Source organism: Podarcis erhardii (assembly GCF_964252035.2).
Source record: "Podarcis erhardii genome assembly, chromosome: 8".
NCBI lineage: Eukaryota > Metazoa > Chordata > Lepidosauria > Squamata > Lacertidae > Podarcis > Podarcis erhardii.
In genome coordinates, this window is record NC_138499.1 from 53870104 (window position 1) to 53892245 (window position 22142).

Here is a 22142-nt window from a genome sequence, read left to right on the forward strand (position 1 = left end):
GGCGCGCCGGAGAGGAGGAGGAGGAGGAGGGGGGCGAGGGAGACCCCCGCGGCGGGGGGAGCCACTCGGTCCCGGGGCCGGTTCTGGGCCATGCGGGTTGAGGAAAGAAACGTCGCCGAGGTTGTGACGAAGACGACAAAAGAGGAGAACCTCCCAACTCCCCCCCCCTCCATTTTATCCGGAACACCCGCACGTCCCCTCATCGAAACGTTACAAAAGCCTAATCCGTTCGAAAAACTTTAAGCGCCTTGGGGCGGTAAAAGTGTTTCCATTTGGTTTGTTTGCTTCTTCATTCGTTATGTTAGAAGGACATCTTGTGGCGCTGGCAGATGGTGCCCGTTCGGGTTTTTGGCCGCCTGTGATTTCTCGTCGAGCGCGAACTTTTGGGCCAGGCTCGGTTTTAACGCGGCTCGCATACTTCTAACATACTGCCCATTCCTCATGCCTTCCATCATCAATTTAATGTACACGCACGTGCATGAGATCTGAAAGTTAGCACAGCAATTCCAGTCCAGTGGAATCAGCCCATTGCAATTCCACCACTTATAGCTTACAGTTGTAGAGCACTGATTGTTGTACAACAACTAGGAGTTACTTAGCTGGGTGGCAGGATGGCCCAAAGCAAGGATTCAGATAAGGAAAGTAATATTTGGGCAGACCCATAAGTTAGGCGGTGATCTTTTAGGTACCCAGTCTCAAGTCACTTATGCTTTGATGGATAAGTTCCAGAACTTTGAATCATGTCCTGAAACAGACAGGCATCCAGCACAGCTCTACAAAAATATATGCCCTTTAGCCAGGCCAGTAGTACCTTAGTCAAAGGCAGCTCCACCTACAACCCATTACAGAACTTCTGAATATGAAGAACAATGAGCCAAGTTATCTCTGTTCAAGATGGATCATGGTAGCTTATGCTGCGCTTAAACTCAATTGATCTATCTTGCTTTCCTCTGAAGTCTAGGTCCCACATTGCAGGTTAGAATGCTGGATTTGGAAAGAAAAAAATAATCTCTTCTAACGTCCAAATGACATGTAGTAAGTATATCTACAAATAGACTTCTTAATACATTCCCTTCAAATGCAAAATTTTTGATGAACCTCCAACAGGGATGCCCTCACTAATTTATGTAGATTCATAGACCTAGTGCAAGAATGTTCCAAAGGCTCTTAAGCTGGTACTGTTAAACCTGCAGAACAAACTTTGCTCCTTAGCCATATTGCTGCCAAGATGCCACCTTGAGAAAGTAATGGATGTGCTTGTAGTAAAATAAATTGAATCAAGAAAGACCAATTGAATTCAAGGTAGAGAGGATTGAAGGGAAGTTTTCATATGATTTATAGCTCACTTCTGAGAAGAAGAAGTAAGTCATGATTTAATGATTTCTCTTACTATCTGGGAAGAAATCCTGCTTATTTGAACGTTTTAATGGATATTGTTTAACATGTCCTGGCATTTGTATTGCATTGCACATTGTAATGTATTTGATCTGAGAAGTTTTCTGTCTGGTGAAAGTTAGTTAACTTGCTTGGGGCCTTAACTGACAGCTGTGTGCAGAAGGATTGGTGTTAGAATTCTCAGTATGCAGAAGGGAGATAGAAGCAGAAGTGGCCCAAGACATTTTGGCACCTGAGGCAACGATAAAGAGGCACCCCCCCCTCCCCATCAGTGAAGAAGGAAAGAGTGAAGATCTATATCAGGAACAAGGGATCTGCAGCCCCTGTGGATTCTGTTACCTGAGGCAGTTGCCTCATAGGTAGCCCAGCCCTGGATAGAAGATATGCATATTTGGTTGGTGGAGGCAGGTTGAGAATTTTCAGTTGGACAGTGTGATTGGCTGAGTCTGGACTAGATAGGCCAGAAGCATATATATGGCTGGGCATTGGTCAGCAGTTGGGAGTTGTGGGTACTCATGGAGTCAGCCAGAAGAAAGTGGGAGAGGATTGGAGAGGCAATGGTATAGTGTCTAGAGTGCCTTGTCAGTATCCTGTCTGGGATCATTGTTTTCTGTTGCTTGCTTGCCAGGATATTGAATGTGACTAAGCACACAATGAATATTCATTGCAAAGTGAGGGCCTGATTTGGGCCTCTTTGTTGCACCAGCCTGGAGTCAGTGCAATGAAAAAGTAACACTCCTCTGCCCCAACCAGCAGGACCTGACAAGGCTTCAGATGCAGCAATGGCTATGTTGCTCAGATCAGTCACTGGGGAGGGTTAGGACTGCTCTTCCCATCTTACACCCTCTCTTAAATATGTTTATATGAACATTAATTTAGAAATAAGTTCAGTAAAGCCATTTTTAAAAAAATTAAGTGTGTTTAGGATTGCTGTGTTAAGAGATCATACAGCCAATGGTATTTTATTGTTAAATGGAAAGACTATTACTGTTGGGCTTTTTTTCAACTGTGCCACATTTTGCATGCAGTTAAATCATTTTACTTGGAGGGAAAGTAAGCTGTGGGATGTGTTTGAAGATGCATTAAAGTGATTTAGGTAGTGCTAGCAATTGAAGCTCTTTAGCTGAGTGGGTTTGCTAATGTCTGAAGTTCTGTTTTAAAGAATGGTTACCAGTGCACTGTGCCATTATGCTGAATCTTCAGAGTGTTATGTGCTACTGTATAAGCTTTGTTTTGCTTGATTTTAAAGGCAGCTTCAGAAGTTCAGAATGTACATCACTTCTTTATGTTGCCATTTTCACCAGTGTTCTGGTTGAAAGACTGCCAGTCATTTGGCCCCTAAAACCACATCAAACTCATTGCGATGCTTTCTGAGATATTTTAAAATATTTTTAATCCACATTGGTACAGTAAAGGCACACAATAGCTTGCATTAATATAAATGATCGTTTACATAGCTCTATGCAGTGGTAAATCGGGTTACAGACGCTTCAGGTTACAGGCTCCGCTAACCCAGAAATAGTATCTCGGGTTAAGAACTTTGCTTCAGGATGAGAACAGAAATCGCGCAGTGGCCGCGGGAGGCCCCATTAGCTAAAGTGGTGCTTCAGGTTAAGAACAGTTTCGGGTTAAGAACAGACCTGCAGAACGAATTAAGTTCTTAACCCGAGGTACCACTGTAGTTCTGTAATTTATATAGGTGCCAGCAGTGGCGTAGCGTGGGTTGTCAGCACCCGGGGCAAGGCAAGTGATTTGCGCCCCCTAACCCGTGGATTTGCCCTAACCCCAGAAGTTGCGCCCAGTGCGGCCGGCCCCCCCTGCACCCCCCACGCTACGCCACTGGGTGCCAGTACTACTGAGATTCAGTTTGATATGGCATGAACAAGCTTCAAGGTCATTTATATGTGTAGATTTCTATGATTTATCTGGATTTTTAAGTGTGAAATTGCACACAACAGAAAACTTCCCAGTCTTCAATAAGTATTTTTTTAAGAAACAATTTTTTTCTTAAGAGAAAAATGTAAAACCAAGGAAAAGATAAAATGTTTTATTGACTTTTTGAAACAATGCCCATCTGAATATGCTTTTGCGACTAAAAGCAGTTTAGCCATCTACTTCCATGGATAAAGAACTAGGAATTAGTGATGAAATGCTTCAGGATTACATGGACAAATAGGTATTTACTGCAGAGTAACAGAACAAGTCAATAACTAAGGACTGAAGCAACAGCAACCGCAGAACACCATAAAGCTAAAACTGGTGGTCTGTGTTGCATTTTTTTAACCAAACATTTAAAAGTGCAGAAACCTCTGCACAGTAACAATGTGGTTAGTTAGTTTTCTGTACTTATCGAATTGCACTTGTATTGCAAATTACTGAAGTGTTTTCACGTTGCATACTTGTATAAGACTGTAATGGATAGACCAGAGATAGAAAGCTTGTGGCCCTTGGCCTAATTTCATATGGCTATCAGACTACATAACAAGGGGAAAGGGAATGTCAAAGAGAGGAGAAAATAAGAGAATTGTAGAAAGGTCACTACCCAATGCCCTGAACAAATGTGACTCTCAAAAGGAAATAAAAAGACCTCTTCCATAGACATGCTGGAATAGACACTGATTGTGATCCTGACTTTCTTGTTGATAAAAAAAATGTCTGAAGCAGTTATTATTTTCACTCATAAAATAAAACAAAAGGGTCACAACTACATAGAACTTTGTAAACATGGATGCAGAGTTGAGACTTTATGAGAAATCTGGCAGAACATTTATTCTACAGTCCAGAAAACAACTTTTGTGCCAAATCTTCTGCTGAAGAAAGATTTGTGATATTCTCTGTGAATGCTCCGGGAGCCACTTTGACACTGAAATGAAACTTATGTTTAAACCTTCCAGTATCCAACTGAGTTTACCAAACTCAGTGTCCTCTCTTCTGACATTTAATCTATAAAACACAAAGTTTTGTTGGCTTGTGAATGAGACTGACAATGTCTTGAGATTTCAAAATAAAACATGTTTAGTACAGTCATCTTGAAATTGTCCAAGCTGGCTGCAGATATAGCAGCACCCTGCTGTTAGCAGAAACGGGGGTATGAAGAGATATTAACCATGTGGAAAGTCTGAAGAAAACCAACTGGGAAACCCTTTACCATCTGTGCTCCTTTTCTTTCATTTTTGTGGGAAAAAATACTTTATATTCTTAGTGCAATAAAAATGGACGCATAAAATGAATTCTATCCATTCAATCTCCCAGAATTCTATTTAAAGTTGATCCCTTTGATCAAAATGTGATATATGTATTTTTTTAGAAGAGAGATGCCTCTAGTAAAACAAAGGTAGAAATAGCCAAAGTACCCCTCTTGTACTTTCTGTTCCATGCAAAGGCATATGCCACTGAATTTACTTTGTTATAGCCATCCAAACTTCAAAGATATTTTAAAATTGATGGTGGTCATATAGGTCACTGAAAAGCAGTACTTGGAACACCTACATAGCTAGCTTGCAAACATTTGAAAAGTTTTAATGTTGTGGTCTGCCCTACACATGCCCATCGTGCAAAGCATTAATTTATTGGAATGGTGTGTCCAGCTGCATTAGATTTGTGTGATGTGTTACTGTTCTTTGGCATGGTAACTGAAATAGCCTGTGGTGTGGTTAATTATGGGGGAGGGGAGCTTACCTGTTTGGTTTTCAGTCCACTCCTAGGCTGGATCTGCTCTCCAGATGACACAGGAGACTCAGGTACATTTACAAAAGAGTCCATTATTACTACCAAACCCGAGAAGGTTCTAAGGAGCCTCACAGGCCCCTGCCTCAGCTCTGATCTATTGAGCTCTGATCCTGACTTTGGGCTTCTCATGTCTGTGTGGTTGGCCACTGTGATATGACTATGTTATGTTAATTTTCTGTTAAACTTCACTCATCCTTGGGTTTACCCCCCCCCCCCCCAGAACAGAGTTAGGGAGTGCAGAAGAGGAGATACAGGAAAGTCCCGTTGCATGAGTGGACTTTATTCCATTCTCACATCAACTTAGTTGAATCATGTCCAGTAGGTGGTACACATGGGATCACTCATGAAAGGAACAAATAATTGCATTTAAAAGTTATGTTGGGGTGTGATTTAAATTATTTTTATGATTATTTATGAAATTTGCCTCAAAATGAACAATCCATAGAAACTTTGAGGAAGATATACATTAGAAAGTTTATTTGGAAGTGCAATTCGTTACATCAAGTGAGTTTCCTTTCTATTATATTCCTGACCCTCTGAAGCAAATTGAACTCTATGGGAGTTTTTGCGGTGGCGTCAGTGGGTTTTGGAGGAGTAAGTCAAATGCTGAAATTGTACCATGATTGAGATTAGCCTATAGAATAAGTTGATACCAAATATGTTTCTTAACTGCTATATACAATAGTTTTACCTCCAACATTAATCTAATTTTTCTTTGGAAAGCAAAATAGCATCTGTAACCACTAAAGTATGTTTGTCCATTCTTCATAAAGTTGGCAAAAAATGTTGCACTTAACATTTTGGAATGATAAATCTCGGCATATGTGCTATCCCATTAGTTTATTATTTTCATTTGAGTGCTTGGCCTGTAGCCAGAAGATAAGATAGTTGCCAAAATGCATATATCACACCACTTAAATGCAGCAAACTTAACCATTTCCTGATCTAATGAACAGTGCATTTCTTAATTTTTTTTATTGATTTCTGCATAATTATAATAGTGTGTTGCAATATCTAATTCCTTTTTCAGTGATGCATGGCTAAGGCTTCAAACATAAACATTCACTTTTCATTTTAAACCTAACTTTTTGCATTTACTAACATTTTAATTTTGTTTATTATGTTTTCTATTTTTAACATTTGAATAGCAATAAAGATTACATTCATTCCATTAGTCTATGAAGCCTTAACAAAGACAAAACAATTTATTATACATACCCAACAGGTCAAATGTCTTGTTTTGGAGCAGATGGTGGAGCGTGTTTCTAATATGAGAGTTTCTCCAAAAGATTACATCATCCCAGCATATTTTCCTTAAAATGCGCAATGTGAGGCTTTCTCCAAGATTCATGAATATTACCTTAATTATAGTATCACACAGCAGGTGTTGTTGTTTTTTTGGGGGGGAGGTGATCCTACTTCAGCATTTTAATCACTGCAATCTAATGAGTTGATTCCTAGGCTACTTTAATAAGCGATGCTAATAAATGATTTAAATTACAGTACTTAACATGGTATCAGTACATAGAAACAGGAAATGAAAAGGGTGGGTTGAAATTTGTTACACCAACATGGAAATGTTTAAGACAGTGTGTACAAATAACTGATGTCATATTGGCCATGGGCCATAATGTATAAAACAATGAAAATACACACGTACTGCATTTTTTAAAACTACACTGCAGAAATAGAAACATAAAACAGCTGCAAGAAAGTAACTATCATCACACTTTCAGTCTACTGTCAATTGTATGAGCATCTAATTTTCTTTGGCAGCTTTTGACTGAAGATAATACAAATTTGACCTCTGACAGGATGTACATGGGATGCTGCAGACATGTCTCACATATGTTTAATCTCTTCACAACCTATACAGCTGTTGTGCCATATTGCTTTAGCTTTTAAGACCCTATATTGATGCAATAAACACTTTGCTCTCTGAGAAATTATATCATTTTTGGAGGCAGAGTGTTGAAAAAGAATTGTCAATATTTTCCCTACGGTACTTTGCAAGATAACTTATTGTCTCCATGTATTTTCTTCAGTGAAATCCTCATCTTTGAAACACTTGTGGCACATGGTTTTCTTTCTTTCTTTTTCCTGTATGAACTGCAGTCCTGAGAGATACTAGTTGCTCTATTCTGACAGTTGCTTTGAAGTTGGAATCTTGTGAGCTATGGAAGCAATTGCACATTCTCTTTGTTTAAGGAAAACAGTGAGAGTACTACTTAAGAGTCCAGTTTCAGTTCCTCAGCCTGACGGTCAGCAAGAAGTCTACATATGCCTTCCAAGGCTGCATGTGCCTCCCATCTGAATGGGTTTTCAAGAAAGCTGCTAGGCTCTCTGCCAACTTTCCAAACCCAATTCAGAGCTGGGAGGCCTTGGGGGAAACAGAGGGTGTTCAGGATGCACATATGTACTAGAGGGGAAACTAGTGGTGTTTTTGCCTGTTTTGTACCCATTTTTAGAATTGAAGGTTTTGTTTGCTATTGTGGTTTGTTTTAATGCTGTTGTAAGTTTGTGGCGGGTCAGTCTGAATGCTGTCCTGATTCCCTTCCAGTTCTTGGGGTCCCAGTAGGGGTTAAAATCTGATAAAAGATTCTATTGCTGAACCAGGCAATCTTAAGACAATGACTTTAGCTGGCTACTTAGGCACAATGCTTGTTGTTGTTGTTGTTCAGTCGTTTAGTCGTGTCCGACTCTTCGTGACCCATGGAACAGAGCATGCCAGGCACTCCTGTCTTCCACTGCCTCCCGCAGTTTGGTCAAACTCATGTTAGTAGCTTCGAGAACACTGTCCAACCATCTCGTCCTCTGTCGTCCCCTTCTCCTTGTGTCCTCAATCTTTCCCAACTTCAGGGTCCTTTCCAGGGAGTCTTCTCAGTGTGGTGTAGTGGTTAAGAGCGGTAGTATCGTAATCTGGGGAACCGGGTTCACGTCGCCGCTCCTGGGTGACCTTGGGCCAGTCACACTTCTTTGAAGTCTCTCAGCCCCACTCACCTCACAGAGTGTTTGTTGTGGGGGAGGAAGGGAAAGGAGAATGTTAGCTGCTTTGAGACTCCTGAAGGGGAGTGAAAGGCGGGATATCAAATCCAAACTCTTCTTCTTCTTCTCTTCTCATAAGGTGGCCAAAGTATTGGAGCCTCAGCTTCAGGATCTGTCCTTCCAGTGAGAACTCAGGGTTGATTTCCTTCAGAATGGATAGGTTTGATCTTTTTGCAGTCCATGGGACTCTCAAGAGTCTCCTCCAGCACAATGCTTAGCATAACCAAAGAAGTTGCTCGGTGCCACATGGGTGGGCCTTTCCCCTTTCCACCTGGCTGGCAGATAGAAGAACAATAGGAGAGTAGTTGTGTGACAGCTGAGCTAAAAGCAGGCTGCAAGCCATGCTGGTTGGGGCACCCCTGTTGGATGAGCAGGGTATAAGTAAAATATTATCATCCTCATTGTTATGCTTGATTGGGTCTGGATCCAAGGCTGTGACTATGGGAGAAGCAAGACCTTTTGGATGATTAATGTTGCAGGGAAACCGCCCCCCCCCCATATTATGTTCGGGTTGTATATATGTGTAAATAAACCATATATCATAAAGACGCAACAGTCTCTTCTATTCACACTGAACATTCCTTGGAAAAGGAAAAATGATCCTATTATTTATGTATTTATTTATTGTTTTAGCTATAATATTTAAATTTCAGTTCAGTAAAGGAGTGCCACGTTCAACTTTACTCTAAGGCAGTGGTGGAAATTAGCTACCAATAGCAAAATAGCAAAATAGTCTTTCCAGCTGTAGTCTGTATTTTCTTTCAGTTTTATCATGCAGATAAACTATAATGCCTCCTAAGGACCTATAATTTACTAGGGAACGTGATCAAGTGTTCATGTCAAGGGATTTGGATTTAGTGACCTTCATAGTTCATAAGGAGAATAAATTCCAAGTTTTAATTCCTTCTAGACTAGTTCTTCCCTCTAGCATTAATATGGACATTGCCTGAGGTCAAAGGTTAGCAATGTGGTCTTCCTGTATTTGTTCTGAGGATTGACTGTTTGTGCAAAGCTCCTTTCTGTATAGTTTGAGTTTGGCTTAATCCCAGTTCAATGTGGCAGTTTTGCTAGGGGTGTTGTGGAGGTGGGCTAGGATGGCAGTTTTGCTATCTCAATTTTAAATTCAGTATTAACTTAATTACATCTCATTTCCTGATTCCAGGGATCAGGAATGATAATTTAGCACCCTGCTGATATTTTACTCTTTGTGTCCTGGGTTGTATAATCCCCATGGGCAGGGCTTTTCTTCAGCCAGAACCCGCAGGAACTCAGTTCCGGCACCTCTCAGGTAGGCGCCATTGCTCTTCTAAGAAAATAAGGGAGGTGTTCCTGGTGAGTTCTGGCAGCTCTTTTTCCAGAAAAATAGCACGGAGGATATGAATGACAACTTCCCTCTCAAATTCGCTCTCATCTGTTTTTGCTTCTAATTAGTCTGTCTCTCTCCAGCTGATGGTCCTTCACTCTGCATTGACTTCAGCTTCTAAGTCACACATTTTAAACTCTGCACATCTACCTCCCATTTGAATGTGTAGAGTCACTAGGAACTTCCCAGTATCCGGATATTCAGGCAAGCAGCCACATTAACTCTGTTGCAGTAAAAATGAAAGCTACAAGAGTCTGGTAGCGCCTTACGTTCCAGGAGAAGCTTTCATAGGGGAACAGATAAAATCAACAGGTAGCGAAAGAGTTGACATCTTTTCCATATGAAAAGCACGACAAGTTAAATGCACTCAGGTTCAATAAACAATGTTTCAGAAAAAAAAAGAAAAGCAATGAGACCCCTTTCAGGAGAGCAGCAATTATACATCGATGAGTATGTATCTATTTATGTGCACATTTACTAAAAAAACACCACAACTAAGGCAAAAAACTGTTCATAGCACAAATCTATGTGAGGGCTTGAATGGGTAGACTGATGGAAATCTGCTTGAAAACCCATTTTAATTGAATTTCTTTGATATCCCTAGTAGCAGCAAAGATAAAAAGACAATGCATGTGCAAATTTAATGCAAATCTGTCCCCTCTTTGATGAGTGGGTCAGAGGCCCATTCCACATACAGTGTACTGGGCCCAGAGAATCCTGGTGACACTCATGTCTCAGACCACCACTCAGCATCCTGGTTTCTCTGAACTAACCACAATTCAAATAAGCCACAGTATTCCAAATATATGTAAGTGGAAATTGTGGTTTATTCGAAACCGAACAGGGATTATTTCAGTGTGTATGAAGGAATAGGCGGGAGAGTGCACAAGCCCAAAGCTATAGACTCCCACTTTAAACATCTGTGCTGGTGGGCCCTAGGCTATAGTTTGATTGTGGACATATAGATTCTTATTTCTTCCTTTAGATTAAATATTTCCAGTTTCAAACTTTGTCAGTGTGGGAGGATACCATATGATTGTAATTACTGAAATATGACCAAATAAGCCACTATGATGCAAAATTAGAAGCTACATTAATCTTTTGAGCCAAATAGTTTCCCATAAATTTTATGTTGTAAAGGGATTAGTACTCAAAAGCAAAATGATTTGCAAGACTGCCCTTTGAAAAGGTTCAGTTTTGCAGTTATTCTCTCCACCATGAATGAAACGAAAACATAAAAGCAATACTTAGATTCAGTCATCCAGAAATGAGTATTATGTCTGAGTTGCTGTTGGAATGAAAATGGGAAACCCTTTGGGAACTTATTGTCTGTAGGGGAAGGTTTTTGGTGAGGGGGGATCTCAATTGTTGAAATACATGGGGCACAACTGACTGAAAATTAAGTGAATTTAAGTCCTATTGCTTTCAGTGGCGAATGATGCCTAACTCCTACTGGAATGAATGTGCTTTGATTTGTTATTTTTCCTGTGAGCTTAAAAATTGACATTTGACACAGTTTCATGGAAGACCTAGAGCAGGGGTCATCAAATTTTTTTGAGCCAGTGAGCTCATTTTGAATTATCAGAAAATGTTGTGGGTGCCTGTCACAACATGGCTAAAAGAGGAGAAAAAAGATAGGACTACAAAATCATGTGGTTGTGTGCCCCACTATCAGCCACCTGATCATAGTGGGAAAGGCAGCTACTGCCTTGGGTCACAAAATCCCGAATGACCAGAAGATGGGGCAGCAGTTGCTGCCAGATAAGCTGTCAGAGACGGAGGGCATGGAGGATGCCCTTAGTGGGGAGCAGCCCAAGGGTGTTGACAGAGGCAATAGGGGAGAGCATCAAAGAAAGCTGGGCAGTTGGCAAAGGAGAAGGCCACAGGGTGACCTCTTTCTCATCACCACGAATGTTGTGCTACCTTTGCTATTGGATACAAACCCATGCCCGCCAGGGAAGCCTGCTCCTCCAAGGAAATCAGTCTTGCAGGGAAGTTCTTGTGAGTGAGCAAGATGCATCTTTAAAGGCTGGCGGGAGGGGCATGCCTGTTTGTCAACAAATCTTTGCAGCTCTTGTCCAGTCTTGGACCCCTGATGCTGCTCTTGATCTGTCTAGCCATGCCTTTGGCATTTTGCACCTGAAGTCTGACCTGAACTATTGCTAGCCTAGAATAAAGATTTCTTCCTGCTCACATGCAAGAGTTTCAGTTGTGGAGTTCAGGGCAGAAACCAAGAGACCACATCAGCTACTACCACATTTTCTTACAGAGATATGCGTTTTTCTTATGTTCAGAATGGATAAAAGGATTAGGGTCCAATCCCAGCACCAAATGAAATGTGGGCTTCTTTAAGAGTATGTGTTCAGTGTAGGAAGGCTGAGTTATCATACAATGACATTATGTACCAAAAACATGTTATTGACACATTTATCAATGAGACATGTACAAAAAAAACATATTAATGAGAAATGGCAACATATTTGCATCTATTTTAGAAATGCTGACTTCTGCTGTTCTAAGTGACTTTTGACCTAGGTTAATACTCCAAGGAAAATTAAATACTTTTTCCTTGTCTTCTGTAAGTTTTGGATTAATCATCTTTTTCCTTTGTATCTGCCTAGAGCTGGATTTTACTGTTAAGGGACTCAGAGTTTTGCTTTTCTCCTTCCTGTTAATGCTCCCACTGCTAATATGAACTGCCCTGTAAAATTCTGCTTGGCATATAGCCAGAGATGAAATGTACCAGAACAGAAGGAAATCCACCCTGACTTTAGTGAGGAGATGAGCAGCACAACTGATGCTGTAGAAATAGCCATCCATCAAACCATGTAGTTTGAGCTATCAACATTATATTCTAATCAGCCAGTTGATGAGTGATTCCTTCTAAAGTAAAGATTCCCCAGTTGTCTTCTCTGGCAAATGTGTCTTTGTGGAATTTAGAATAAAGCTTTTCAATTCCATGAGATTTTACAGGAAATGTTAAATAAAGAGTCTAAGTGCACATTGCCTTGTTGTCTGAAGTGTTTGTGTTTGTTGTAAAAATCTCAGTCATGGAAAACTTGTTTTGCGTATTGTACAGGTCTTGGCACACAAGTCTTGCATGTTGTTTGATCAAATATTTATTTCTCTCCGGATGGTTTTCTTAATTTTATGTTACTTTCCTATGTGAGCCAAAATGTATACGCCTTGAACGTGTCCTCTGTGTCTCAAGACAGATCTAAGGTCTGTGCTTTTCAAAACTGTTGAAAAGTCCAGAGTTCATGGTGAAAGAGAATGTTCTTTAAAATAAAGTGTTTTTCTTAAGTTCACACAGCTTCAGGGAGGAGCAAAGTACAAAACAGCAAAGTTAAAACCATCCTCTTCATGTTAGATGATTTAAGGAGCACATGCAGCGTTTTTGGAGAGGGAGAGCAAGTTAGAAGATATATGAGAGTAATGGTCTGTTGTAAGAATTTGTTTGAGAATGTAATCCCGTTTAGTTTTACATTTGCTTTCATGTTTCTCAATTACTTCCTTGTACATCTAGCCCAAAAATTACATTTCCAATAAACAAAGGGCCAGACCTAATACACAAGGGAGTCCACTAATGGAAGCATGTGCACCGGTGACAGGCTTGCCTAACTGGGGTTTGATGTATAGAGGAGACTTTGTGTGAGCCATCAGCTCTGCACAATGCCTATAAACAACTCAAAAGAAATGCCTACTCTGGTTATGAAAATAATACTGGTCAGAGAACAGCTCCCTTGTGGGGGGTGCCAGTTCCCCTAAATTAATTGAGTTAAAGGCTCATCTAACCTATTTTTCAAATCTCCCAGGAATAGATGCTGTACACCAACCCAGGCAACTTGTTCTAGTACTCCAATTTTATGTTGTGTTTTGCAAAATAACACAAGCTCAGTAGTGGGGGAAATCAGTATAATATTTTACAGTGTGCATAAAATCACAGGCTCAGTGTTTCTTTTAAAAATTATGCTGCTTAAAAAGTGAAAATCTTCTCAAGACAATTAACAACAACATATACATAAATAATTAACTAAAACAATAAGTTGTTAATAAGACAATTAACAACTACATATACATAAATAATTAACTAAAACAATAGCAATACAACAACATTTCCAGATCAACATTAAAATGTCAATAATAGTTACAACCTCAACTTAAAAAAATATAAAACCAGCATCAACTGAAAGCAGATTAGACTACCCAAATCATTAAGGGTTCCTCCGGATCACCTGTTTATTGAGCGTTCATATTGATTGGCTTGTACAAAGCTTGCAAAGAGGTTAGACTATGTCCGGTTGAGCATTCATCCTGATTGGCTTGTGGAGTGTTTGCATATCCTCCTGTTATTCATTGATCCCACACTTTTCAGTGCATTTCCCCATCACTTTCCAACTGTATTCTTTTTGCACTAGGGTGACGAAACACTTTAATCCACTTTAATGTTTCAAACCTAAGGAGCAGTTTAGGATGCAGCTGAACTCAGCTCAGACAGGTTCAGTCAGAAATAAGTCCTAAACTTCAGCCCAGGATCACTCCCTCAATGTTAAGATCTTTAAAAAACTATTACGACATAATCTGTGATGATAGATTGGGCAAGAGATGTTAGACACAATATAATGTTTGAAGATTGGGAAAGGTTGTGGAGAAAAGGGGTCAAGTTCACTGCATGTACGCTGTTAAATGAAAATGTCATGAAAATGATATACCTAACCCCTGTAAAACTAGCAAAAATCTATCATAAGTGACATTTTATGTTGGAAATGTAAAGAAAAAGAAGGAACATTTTATCATATGTGGTGGACCTGTCCCAAGGTGAAAGACTTCTGGGAAAAGATATATAATGAATTGAAAAAAATGTTGAAATATACATTTATTAAGAAACCAGAGGCCTTTCTTCTTGGAATAATAGGTTTGGAATTGCCCAAGAAAGATGTTAGATTGTTTTTGTATGCCACAACTGCAGCTAGAATTTTGCTGGCCAAAAATTGGAAATCACAAGAAGTACCAACAGTGGAGGAATGGCAGATGAAGATGATGGATTTTTCAGAGCTAGCCGACCTGACCAGAAGAGTCTGTGACCAGAAGGAGGAGGAGTATCAAGAGGAATGGAAAAAAATTAAAGATTATTTAGTTAAATATGTTAAGATAACTTAAATAGAATTACTTACAAATATAAGCCTGCGATTTAAATATGTGAAGTTGTAGAATATTATGTTTAAAGTTAAAATGAAAAGAAAGAAAGATGTTAATTGACTAAGTAAATTTTGTGTGAAAATAGTTTTGGAAAACTGCTACAATGATTGATATGGAAACTCAGCCAGGGGGATTTGAGGAAGTCACCTAACAATGTTAACAAAAGTGGAATAATTATAGTTAAGATAAATGTTTGTTTGTTTGTTTTTGATGTTTTTGTTTTATTTGTTTGCTATAAATTTGGAAAACCAATAAAAAAAATCTGGAAAAACTTAAAAATAAAAACTATTACGACATAAGCAGAGATCCAGTACCTGCCTTACACTTGTAGATATGCAGTGAGGTTGTGGAATAGTTTAACAGTGCAATTGGTGCATTTGAAGAGAATGTATGGCGATGCTGATACTGTGCTGGTTCTCAGCAAGCTGAACAAAGAGATAAATCAGGAACTGGCACCTGCTGGCCAATCTTAAGGCACGCTAAAGCAACAACAACAACAACCACACACTTCATTAAACAAATCAGATTTCGCTATTTGTCTCTAGTCATCAGACCATCACAAAACCAGAGCTTAACAAAGTGAACTTACATATCTATATGAAAGTAACACAAGTTAACATAGATAAGGCTGACACAGACCCAAATGAAACCATGTTCAACAAAACAAACTTTAAATTCTGAACGTTCCAGATATATTGCATTTACCCTTGGGTTTGAATTAGTGTTAAAAGAAATCAAATTTACACAAACCTGAATAAAATTATATATAACCAGAATTAAATAGAAACATAAATATACTTAAAATTCTGAATCTCCCTGGCAACATAGAGCATTCTTCCTAAACATTTACCCATTGTCAATTACTGCAGATACAAAACATGTAGTTGTCTCACGTTACATATTTATCTCTTTAACACAGCAGATAAATTACAGCCCCATGGACCGATCTCTCCACATATCTCCCTAAAGTATGCGCCAAGCTTTATTCCCTCAGCACATGATACTAAGGAAAATATATAACAATATGTACCGCGGTTGTGGTTATCCAAAGCAGCTGAAAAATCAAGGCGAATCAACAGTTGTGTTCTCCTGATACAGGTCATCTTACAGGAAAACCAAGGCACTTTCTGTATCAATACTGGGCTTGAATCATGATTGAAGTGGATCTAGAATATCAGTCTTCTCCTAGGGTATGTGGCCTCTACAGAATCTCCAACTGTTTGGGAGAAACTTACAGATTAAGTTACACCATGAGTGCACATGTGTATGCTCTTTGGTACATGTGTGGCACCTCTAAGGGAAAGGGCAAAATCTGTAGAAGTGGCTGTCCCAGATCTGCAATTCAAATATTAGTGTGTCCTTCAGAAGCATAGAATCCTTTGCTAAGAGAAAGAAGTCTACAAATAAAGCAGTTATATGTGAACTTTTAGTGGACAGATGACAGGGACCTAAAGCATACATGTCTACTGTGTGTTTTGAGATATTTACAAATACTGTTTTCTGCTTCACATATTACAGTGTACACTTGCAAGACTGTGCATATACATTATTATTTTGCTTTACAAATAAGCACAATACAGTGCAAATCTACCTTGAGTGTGGTATGAGGATATGTAAAACGTAGGCATTTATTAAAAGTAACACAAAGGAGAGTGTATAACTGCCCCCCTCCCATTTGTGAGATTTATTCTCTGTAAAGTGATAGGGATTTACTCATACGTTGCACAAGCGAGGGCAAGGAGATGTTAGTAAAGCTTAGTGGTAGACTAGGGGAACCAGAAAAATTTTTATATTGGCTTAATGCCATTGTATTAAAAGAAATGTGTTGTGGTATTAGTTTTGATAAAGCCTGGCCAATAGGAATTTCTTTTCCATTTAGTGTGGAGTGGCTTTAATGCTGGAAATAAGCCTGTTGGCCGGCCCCCAGAGCCGTGCAGATGAGAAAAAGATGCAGGAAATTCTCTTGTTTACTCATGTCTGTAACACTGAGAAGCAAGAACAGCTCCTCAAACCCACAGGGTAAGGGGTGTTTGTCTCTTTATATCTCTTTTTTAAAAAACTGATGTTGTCAGTTGTTTGTGACAGAAATGAAGAGAAGATAGGAGAGTGGTGCAAGTGAGGGAGAAGATTTTGAATGTATTATTAAACTGGACTTAACTAGATTTCATCTCCCATTTGTTTCAGCTCTCTTGGTAATAACTTTTATGGCATTATATGAAATTATTTTTAATGTTTAAAATTTGAAGCATGCTCAATTACTCTCAGTGTTTATTTAATGTGCCTGGCAAAATTTTCATCCCTTTTATGTTTTAGGTATTAAGTACTTAATGTTTATGCTCATTTCTAAAGTTTAGTGTTTTGTGCCTTTTTATAAATCAAGCAATAGCAACCTAGAATGCTATAAATGTATATATAACAAAATATGTCACACAGTTCTTTTTTCCCTCCATTAAGTAGAAAAAAGTGTTAGCATCTAGGATAGCTTGTGATATTCAATGAATATTGCTCATATTCTGATCTCTTTGGACTCTGGCACTTTGTTAGGACACCGTGCAGGCAGGGTGCTTTTAGCTTAAAATGTGCAGCATGTAATTCTAAAAATCTTGATGGTCTTTTGAAAAATTACTATAGGCAGACTGTTTCTCTGTTTTTTTAAATTGTTTCCTTTTTTAAAAAGGCTGGTTTCAGCAATTCAGAATAACAACAACAAACAAAACAAAACAAAACAACGCCCTCACTTGACTGTGAGTAGAAAGGGTTGCTGTTTGCTTTTGGATCTTTGAGAATAAGCTGTTGACACCAGTAGGCAAAGTTACCATTGATGCCTAATAATAGAAATTTGGTTTACCTTGATATAGTAGGGCAGAATTGCAAAGCAGGGGCAAAGTTTCAAATGTCCCTGCTGATGTAGTGCAACACAATTAAATTGATGCAATAATATGAACAGAGCTATCATCCCAAACTAAATGAGAATACATCTGTTGGTGGCATCAGCAAAAATCTGACCAGGAAATTCCTTCAGTGACACTCTCCCACAATATGTTCCATATTATCCATAAACCATTTGGGCCATATTGCAAGTTCTTTCAGATTTTCAGAGGCAACCGTAATCTTTCCTCAAATCCTAGGTTGATAGATAATTTGTCATTTACATGCTTGTTGGGAAAATGCAGTGCTCAAATAACCCTGTCTCATAAATCCTGAACCCCCTCACTTGGGGAGAAGGGCAGGGGGAGAGCAGCAGCCCAGTTTCAAAGATCTTACATTGCTTTTTAGGTTTTGCAAGCTTCCAGGAAAGAGGAGTTTCGCAATATTCTGGAACAGCTGTAGAGAACATGTCTCACATTCTCAAATTTAGTAAATGGATGCCATTATCATGTCCTCGGAGAACAGTAAAAGCCCCGGTGGTTGTCAAGCGATGATGACATCTTTTTGATACGTTGCAAATAAATAAATATTTATAGGGGAAGATCAGATCCATAGCTTATGCCAAGACAAATATTGGAAAGCACTGCTGGGTCTGGAATGCAGCTGCACTGCCTTCCTAGCAAATTACCATTTCGATAGGAGGATTTGACTGATTATTCAGTGCGCACAGTGTGCTGTACGACCATATTAAGGGCAAAAAACCAACATAGTGGAAATGGATGCATATGGGGTCCCCCCATAAGATGATGGCCATAACTTGCTCTAGAGGTTTCAGGGCACTTGATACCAGATCACTGCTGCAGAGTTCTTTTGTCTGCAGATGATACTGTAGTACACTTATGTGCTGTTTTCCTTTAGTCCAAGATGATTCTTGATGCAGAAAACTCTAAGCAGAACGGTCCCAGCAAATGGCGCTCCAGGCTGTGATCTCCAGTAAGGATCCCAGATCATCAGAATGTGTGGGCCAAATAACTGGGTGATTTGGGTGGGATCTTCTTTCCCCTTTTGAGTTGAAGCCAGATGTCACTACCCACCTTGTGTCAGATCAGGGCTCCCACAAGAGGTCTCTTTTGCTTTGTTTCTCTGACTTTTTCCATGTCTATGATTTTTTCTGTCTGATGTTTCTCCAGCTCCCTGAGTTTTGCAAGAAGTGAACTTTCTTGTCTGTGAAGCACTGAAGAGTTCTGGATTTTTATTTTCTTAAAGCACAGAAGCAGGTTTTTTTTAAAAAAAAAGTTAGAAGCTTCATTTGAGGTATTTTTGTTTTGTTTTTTAAAGAAAAATCTATGTTGCTCTGCTTTAACCAAACAAACCTAGAGCTCTTCAGAACTCTGCAGGGAACACGTTTGACAGCCTCATGTTGTAAGGCATATCAGCAGACACACACAAGCACCAGAAAATCAGAACTGGCTGGTGGAACGGTAACTCAGAAATTCAGTTGCATATATATTCTGCACTTCTGGTATCACAGACAACAGAAATGGTTTAGCACTGTAAAAATACTGAAGACGGGTTTCCAGGGTGTGAAAAGGAAATTTATCCTGTATTGTATACATATCAAAATAATGAAATAACTCCTCTTTTTATATATGAAGCCCAAGCAGTTGTGCTTCACACATCTGTTTTACCCAACACTTTTGATTTACTGCCAGGACTATTTCATCTCACTGTAGCTGTAAGCATATGTCTCAGTACATTTCCCTTTTCGGGTAGAGCATATGATTTAAAATGCAGTACTCGACCTGCTAGTTACTTAACAGAATGTCACTTCTTCATGGAATCACTTTCCCTTAACACATCAAATTATTTACTGTTGATGAACCTGCCTTCTGCTAATCAGACTTGACACCATGTTGAACGATGTATTTGAAAGGAAGGAAAACTCACTGCATTTATATGAGTTGGAGGTTGGAAAAAGTCCTCTTTGTAGAGAAAAAAGCCGTGTGGAGGAAAATGGTGTATCTTAGTGTCCAAGTTCAGTCTGGTTTTGATCGGTGGAAGAGTTTGTCGTAATTGGAGAAGGTGCGAGGAACAGTACAACTGCTTCCGATATCTGATTTGGACTGACCTCTTATACGACTGTAGCCCAGCATACAGGCCTGGTTTTTGTAGGGCAGTTTTTCTCTTGCTTTACCTTTGTTTAACCTTTAATCATTGCCGGTGATGTAAGAGAACAGTTATTTCTGAAATCTTTTGCTCAGCTGGCCTGTGATGAAAATGTATTTTTGCTATGTAGTGCCAACAAAATGGCATTATCTTTACATATGTTTGGAATGGGTCACCTGGAAAAGTATAATGGGGGAAAGCAGATGTGAGTTTCAGACTAATATTTCCCCACACTAAATATGAGATGCTAAACAAACAAGCGAGCAAAAATGGTATCTTGATCCAGTAATATAGAATAGGATCCAAAACAGCCGTGAAATCTGGTTCCATATTTTGAGGAAATTTCCATTGGATTCAGTGGACTCTTTCCCTAAATAAGTGCTCATAGGATTGCAGTTTTAGTTCCATAAACCTTTTTTACAACTCTATGCTTAGAAGTGCTCACTGTGAAGCTGAGACTCCAATACTTTGGCCACCTCATGAGAAGAGAAGACTCCCTGGAAAAGACCCTGATGTTAGGCAAGATGGAGGGCACAAGGAGAAGGGGACGACAGAGGACGAGATGGTTGGACAGTGTTCTCGAAGCTACCAGCATGAGTTTGACTAAACTGAGGGAGGCAGTGGAAGACAGGAGTGTCTGGCATGCTCTGGTCCATGGGGTCATGAAGAGTCGGACACGACTAAACGACTAAACAACAACAACAACATGCTTAGAACTTGGGTTGGATAGAAAGTGAAGCTTGAAGAGTTAGTTAGCTTAGTTTTTCTCTGAGTAAACCCATTGAAATGGATACTTTTAGGTTCATTAATTCCAATGAGTCTGCTCTATATTAAACCTTAGTTTCTTTGCATACAAGTCGTTGTCCCAAGAGGAGAGGGAATAACTCTAGGCAGGTGATATCTAGCTTGGGGCCTCATTTCACAAACCTAATGATATGCAGATTGATTCTATATTAGATTTGTAATGGATTGAGAATTTTCAAGTCCTAGTGGCTTACCAGATGTTCCTTTTAATGCTTACAGGTTTCCAATTTCAGATAATATCAGAATTAGTTTAATTCAATAACAAGTTGCTGGATGAACACGAGCCATTTACCTCCTGCCAGCTGTATATTCTCTCTAATTCACTTATAGTTGCCTCCCCCTGAAAAAATATTTTTTCCCCTTTACTTTCTTGCCCTTAAAAAAAATAATAAACAAACTATGGGTGACAGCCAACCCCCCCAAGTGGCTTCTTTCGAAAGCAGCTTGTGCATAATACATTCAGATATAGATGCTATTGGATTCATATTTCAGAAAATTTCTGGACACTACCTGTTTTCAGAAGGATTCTGCTATGCAGATGTTTCCTTTTGAGAGTGAACTTTAGCAATTTTTTTCTATTATACTTCCTTCAAAGAGCTCAAAGTGGCTTACAGATGACTCCCAGGTGGTCTTTCATTGAGGCATTTGAAATGGTGAGACCAGCTTCAGCCTGAGAACTGTGTCACGTATCTTCAAATCCCTTTATCTAATACCCTACCACAAAGGGGCTGGACCTTTTGCAGCCTGGGGGCCACTTTCTCTCTCTCATGGAACCCTCTGGGAGGTCATATGCTAGCGGTGGGCTGGGCAAAGGCCAAAAGTAGATGGATCAGTAGGTGTGGCATTTGTACAGCTGGCCATATTTCAGCCGTGTAAAAGTCAGAGGTTCCTCCACCTACAGACACATATTTCTCCATTGAGGAAAGCAAGAGGTATGATCACAGTTCAAGGACACAATCCAGTCAAGCAAAAACACTTGTGATAGCAGAACAGGACTGATAAGAGGAGAGTTGTGGATAGGGGGTGTCATCTAAGGAGGTCACCTGGTCCAATGAGAGTCCTGAGGGCCAGATACAGTGGTCTGGAGGGCTACTTTTGGCCCCAGGCCTGAGTTTCCCTACTGAGCCATAGTAAAGCCTATGTTCATGTAAATGTGATAAACACTTGTTCTTTTGTCAGTCTACATCTGTCTGCAACTTTTTCTTCGCTGCATTGAATGTAGTTTCTAAGCTACTCAGGTCAGGGGCCTTTTCTTTAATACTTTGTAAAGTGTCGCCAAGCTTGATGATTTATTTAGCACAGAGAAGGGTTCAATCCCAAACCCACTGACGAGGGATTAATCCTCATTGTTCAAAATGGAACTTCCCTTTCTGAGAAAAGATTGCACTGTAAATCTAATTAAGAACAGTCTTTTGTTTTTAGAATAAATTAGATTTTATTGTGCCATGATGCTCTGTTTTACAACACACACACCCTGATTACATACCATGCCTATCTAAACATGTGTTATTAAGTTAAATGGGAAGGGAGATGGCTCTCCAAACAGGAGAATTGACCGGGCTTCTTCCTCTCA

General features: G+C 39.5%; 1 protein-coding gene across 3 annotated transcripts in view; it reads left to right on the forward strand.

Annotated features, from left to right (window-relative positions):
* Positions 1-23: 23 nt before the first annotated feature.
* Positions 24-22142, forward strand: part of CCDC102B (coiled-coil domain containing 102B) — a 99401-nt gene continuing 77282 nt past the window's right edge. For 2 of the 3 annotated variants that reach the window (XM_081875116.1, XM_081875118.1), the window contains exon 1: positions 16344-16750. The gene's annotated coding sequence lies outside the window, so the exon portion shown is untranslated. Of the gene's footprint in view, positions 1956-16343; positions 16751-22142 lie in introns of those variants that run through there. The other variant, XM_081875117.1, reaches the window with a different exon arrangement.